The sequence below is a fragment of the Dermacentor albipictus genome, chromosome 1 (assembly GCF_038994185.2).
Source record: "Dermacentor albipictus isolate Rhodes 1998 colony chromosome 1, USDA_Dalb.pri_finalv2, whole genome shotgun sequence".
In the NCBI taxonomy this organism is placed as follows: domain Eukaryota; kingdom Metazoa; phylum Arthropoda; class Arachnida; order Ixodida; family Ixodidae; genus Dermacentor; species Dermacentor albipictus.
The window spans coordinates 123,156,047-123,162,046 of record NC_091821.1 but is presented as its reverse complement, the minus strand read 5'-3'; positions in this window follow the sequence as shown (position 1 = coordinate 123,162,046).

Here is a 6,000-nt window from a genome sequence, read left to right as displayed (position 1 = left end):
AAAGAGAAAATAAAGATGTTAACACATGCAATCCTTATAATACTGTAATGGTAGATGGTTGCTGGTGTTAGAAACAAACTGGTGACGTCGTCGTCGCCGCGTCAAGGTCGTAACAAAAAAAGGAAAATGAAGTTAACACATGCAATGCTTATAATAGTGTAATGGTAGATGATTGCTGGTGTTGGAAACAAACTGGTGACGTCGCCGTCGCCGTGTCCAGGTCGTAACAAAAAGGGAAAATAAAGAAGTTAACACATGCAATCCTTATATAATAATAGTGTAATGGTAGATGATTGCTGGTGTTAGAAACAAACTGGTGACGTCGCCGTCGCCGTGTCCAGGTCGTAACAAAAAGGGAAAATAAAGAAGTTAACACATGCAATCCTTATAATAGTGTAATGGTAGATGATTGCTGGTGTTAGAAACAAACTGGTGACGTCGCCGTCACTGCGTCAAGGTCGTAACAAAAAAAGGAAAATAAAGAAGTTAACACATGCAATGCTTATAATAGTGTAATGGTAGATGATTGCTGGTGTTAGAAACAAACTGGTGACGTCGCCGTCGCCGTGTCCAGGTCGTAACAAAAAGGGAAAATAAAGAAGTTAACACATGCAATCCTTATAATAGTGTAATGGTAGATGATTGCTGGTGTTAGAAACAAACTGGTGACGTCGCCGTCGCCGTGTCCAGGTCGTAACAAAAAGGGAAAATAAAGAAGTTAACACATGCAATCCTTATAATACTGTAATGGTAGATGGTTGCCGGTGTTAAAACAAACTGGTGACGTCGCCGTCGCCGCGTCAAGGTCGTAACAAAAAGGGAAAAATAAAGAAGTTAACACATGCAATGCTTATAATAGTGTAATGGTAGATGATTGCTGGTGTTAGAAACAAACTGGTGACGTCGCCCTTGCCGCAACCAGGTCGTAACAAAAAGAGAAAATAAAGATGTTAACACATGCAATCCTTATAATACTGTAATGGTAGATGGTTGCTGGTGTTAGAAACAAATTGGTGACGTCGTCGTCACCGCGTCAAGGTCGTAACAAGAAAAGGAAAATAAAGAAGTTAACACATGCAATCCTTATAATAGTGTAATGGTAGATGATTGCTGGTGTTAGAAACAAACTGGTGACGTCGCCGTCACTGCGTCAAGGTCGTACGAAAAATGAAAATAAAAAAAACTGGTGTGGCAAAAGAAAAAGTGGCTGTGACGGCGTTCCGGCTCAGTTAATACGATATATCCGCAAAATAAATGCGCAATTTGTCAATTTAATACATTTAATCGTTATATTAGTGTACAGTAGATGATTGTTAGCGATTGTATATACATGCACAAGCTAGCTAAATAATTAAGCAAAAGTGAAGTAGCAGCCGAGCCAAAGAATGCTTCCGCATTAGTAGACAATTCTAAGTGTTTCTGTGCCATTTTTTTATCACATCATCAGGGTACTGTGCACAGGTGTGGCGCGTTGTGGCGCGCTTTAATATTTGTGTTAGGTCGTTGTGAGGTTTAGTTTACTTCTTTTCGATATGGACAGAGAAAATATGTGGCATATCTCACACTAACCTACAACAGAATAATTAGGTAACAGTTGCCGTTCAAAATTCGCCCACTTCGCCGAAGGAAGCTCATTGAAGCTTCAATCGCCTTGCAGGAAATTCACATAACATAGGCTATGTGGAAGCAAATCGTAATGACATTTCAAATTCGCGGCCCTTGTACATTTCGGACGGTGCATGGAGGCGTGAATTTGAGAGCTCACGTCATAAACGCGGCCACAAAAGGCGAAGAGTCATTACAGCCAGGGCTTCAGTCGGCAAACATGCACAAGTAGTATGTGCGAACACCGTGACAAAGGCCCTGCATTCAAAATACAGCACATGAGCTTAAAAATAACCCTTATGACTAAGTCTACCGCTACAAACAACGGGGAAAATTAAGTGCTTCGTGAAAGGAGCTGAATAAAAAAAGTGTCAAAATAAGGAAAACCAATGAGAGCAAGTGGAAACGCGTGCGGAGGTCCATGACATTTGTCCTGAGGAAGTGTAATGGTTGGCTTTGGCAGCAGATATAGTGAGGCAGTGACCTTTGTGGTTGCTACTGGCGGAACCCCTGCGTGAGTCATAAATATTAACAGACAGTCGCTGTGGTCAGCGAGCAATAATTACTTTAAGATGGCCCTGCAGGAAGCCCAAGAATCCGCTGTTGTGGGACGGACGGACTTTACGGCGGGCTACAGGTCAGTTTCTGCTGTCCAGCGAAGATGCCCATAGACTTTGCAGTCCTTAGGGTCTATGACGCAACCTTGTTTGAACTTGCACAACAGAAAAAATTAAGCCAGAACATACGAGTTGGAAATATTTGTAGCTGCTGTCGTATTTTCCAGTTCTATCTGTTAAGGTACCGCATGTTCCGTAGTTGGCCCGCAACGTTTGCCTTTTAAGTTGCAATGGCGTAGCCAGCAGATTCTCATTTCATGGGCTGACTTTTCCCCTTTTTGGTAAACTGTTTTTCTGGGGCTTAGTGCACGTTTCATATCTTGCCGAAGACGACCGTGTATTCCAATATATTTTCTTGTATAATCTGCGCTAATAACTTCGTACTTCCTGGCTGCTATATCATGTCAGTGCTCCCCCACCTTTGTAGGAGGCGTCTGTAGGAGCAAATTAATACATGCGCCCAGTACTAAGCCGTGCAAGAGTCTAGATTAAGCCCTGTCGACGCCGGGGCAGCGGCAAGAGCAGACGCGTGCGCGTGCGAAGAGTACAAAAATTAATGAAGGCCAAGTTACGCACACGCACAGCGCAGTACATATAGACAAGTATGGCACCGCGAGCGGCGCTGCTGCGCCGGCGTTGAGAGCGTCGCCTGCGGGGCAAAATTCAACTAGCGGGTGGTACGCCTCTCCCACCTCTCGTTCGCACTTCCTCAATTGCCTCTTGCACTGCGCGTGTTTCGGTCCGTTTCGTACCGCGCGCGGTGTGTGCCTACGTGTGTGGCATGGACGTTTTATTCGAAGGAAGATGTACAGTCAGTTTCACACTTAGGGGAAAACTCGGAGCGCATTGCATCGCAATGCGGCGAGCGCTTCAGTCAGGTGGCCGCAGCAGCTCGCGCAGGTGCGCGAGGGCAGGGTTTTGAACGGCGTCGTCTGCTACGGCGGCGCGCGTGCCGCATTGTCGGGAAACGTGCTACTGTCAGGGGCAGTCCGCCGATCTCATCGTTACTGTGTGAAATGAGCCGATATTCTTTACTAAGCGTTGTGCGACACCCACTGATACGCCTCGAAGGTAAGTTCATCGCTGAAAGGTGCAGGGCAGTCATAGACTACGTACTGATTCCATACGTGCTTGACGGCCCGTTCCTAGAAGGCGTCTATATATTCTAACACGATAGGCCGCCGATCCACACTGCTCGTGTTATGCAAGAACTGCTGGAAGAGCGCGCCGTGACTCTCTTGGAGTGGCCGCCTCAATCCCCGGGCGCCAACGTCATTTAAAATGTCTGGGGCTCGTTGAAAGTATCGCTGGCGCACCATCCTTTCTATCAGTCGCCCGAGCATAGGCTTCGATCCACCATCGTCAGCGACTGAGACGTGCTGCGAATGAACACATCGCTGATCAAGTCACTCTACACGTCACTGCCTTCCAGGATGAGCCTTGTAATCGCTGCCGCTGAGAACATGAGATACTAACTGAAGTTCGAAGCGTGACGTGTCTGATTCCCCGCTGGCGGGCAGGGTCTCTCTGGTGTAGTGAATGATTGTCGAGAAAACTCACTTTCAGTTCATTGTCTTAACCTAACCCATTCCTTTATTAGTATCCGTTTGTTTCATCGTGTTCGATCCCCGTAGTTATCATTGTTGAGTGCTACGTTTTCCTTTCGAGTCAAATAAAGACTGGTATACGTTGCCCGTACACCTTGGTGCGTCTTGTCGTTGCTTATTACGATAGCACACAGAGTGAAGAAATATACGTGCATGCGCTCAGTACCCCGGCCTTTCAAAAGAACAAACGAAGCATGCTGTAAAAAGAAGTTTGTGGAACTCCATTATCGCCAATGAAGGCTCAGAGTTTGGCGTCGCACAATGTGTAGTAAAGAATATCAGCTCAGTTAACGCAGTAACGATGAAATCGGTGCACTGCCCGTGGCAGTAGCACGCTTCCCGACAATATGCGACCAGCGCACGTCGCCGTAGTAGACGACGCAGATCACGACTCCGCCCCTCGAGGGTCTGCGCCTGCTCGGGCTGCTGCCGCCGCACGACTCCATTCCTTGCCGCATCGCGATGCAATACGTTCCGAGTTTTCCCCTAAGTGTGAAACAGACTGTACACACTCCTATTTGCCTTTAAGAGGATTGGTACGCTTGACGATTATTTTTATCGCTGCAATGCGGCGAAAGGGTAGCGTCTACTTAGCCATGCAAGTGACACTCCGCAGGTAATTGGAAACGACATTGTATGTGCCGCGGGAAAAATCGTTGGAACATACGAGGCCTGTTAGCTAAAATCATTTTTGCAGTTTCCCGCAAAATGTTTGCTACAAATGTTGGCGTGCAGACGTCTATACGTTTACGAATAGACACGAGGAGCTAAAGAGGAAGGAATAATGTTTACAGAACGCGATGAAGAGCTATGTACAGAACATCGATGGTAAAAACAAAAATATATTGACTCCCTTGTCGTCAGGCTCGTTTTTTTTTGCTCGTTTTTTTCACAGCAGTGACTAATGTTTTTTATGCATGACAGCACTCTTAGGCTGTGTGCATGTCCATTGATTGCCGATAATTTTAACGCGAGAGCGTTGAGGTGCTCGTGTCGCAGAAAAGCCGGTGTCGTCGTCGGTGTCGGCGTCCGCGGCGTTGGCCGTGAGCGATAAATCACGGCAGTCACTTCATAAATAAAAAGCAACTTCCAAGATGGGTTGGGTGGGAATCGAACCAGGGTCTCCGGAGTGTGAGACGGAGACGCTACCACTCAGCCACGAGTTCGATGCTTCCAAGCCGTACAAACGCGCCTCTAGTGAATGCGGTGTTGCCTTCGAAACGAGCCGTGCAAAGTTATACTGCGGTGTATATCGGTAATTATGAACATGAAACTTACAGAAGTCGCAATTACACGAGTAGCGAAGTGCGTTTCCGCTGCATTTCTTCTGCGCTTTCCGCACACGCAGAGCCATCTTGCGGCAAACACAGAAGACCCCCTCCTCTCCATGTACGGCGCTGCCCCGACAGATGGCGCGCCACGCGCGCATTCGAGCTGTGCGGGGACCGGTGCGAGGGGTTCGCGGCCCGGACTCTCTCTCCCCTGACAACGCTTCGCCTTGCTCCCTCTGCAGAATGAAGCGTCCTTCCTTTCTTTAGATCACTAGCTGTCTATCTCTCTGCCCGTGCCGAACAAGACGTTTGGCTGGCGTGCATCATTTTCCCCTCCGAGATACCGACTTCTTTGGTTCGTTCCGCTTGCTCAGACGCACGTTTCGTTGCTGCGCCGAACGCCGCGTTGCTCGACCATATGGCTCGACGCTCACCGCGTCCGATGCGGGGCGCCTCGTAAGTGATGGCTGCCCAGTAGCCCATTATCTTACACCCCTTGGCGGGTCGACGGGAACGCTGTCGCGTTCCACTCTTGAAGGCGAAGCTTAAGCGTCCTCCAATTTTTTTTTATCTTCAGTACGGCTTACCGATCTTATTCGTCCATCCGTAAAACAAAATTTCTGACAATATTGCTCACAAAATAATAGTTTGTGTTCAGTCATCTGATGCATCATCATGATTATCGCGTCATCCATGAAGTCACGCATCATCCCATGACTCATATAAGAACCTAAACAATGACTTAAGACAGCTGCAGATAATTTTTGATTGTGGCGCGCCTGGAATAGAGCCTATATATAAAGGGAAATCTTGTGCCAGTGATAGCCACGGCTGAAATTTCGTAAGAATATTAAGCTTAGTAAAAATAATTTCTGACGTTTTACACAACGAAACAGGCTA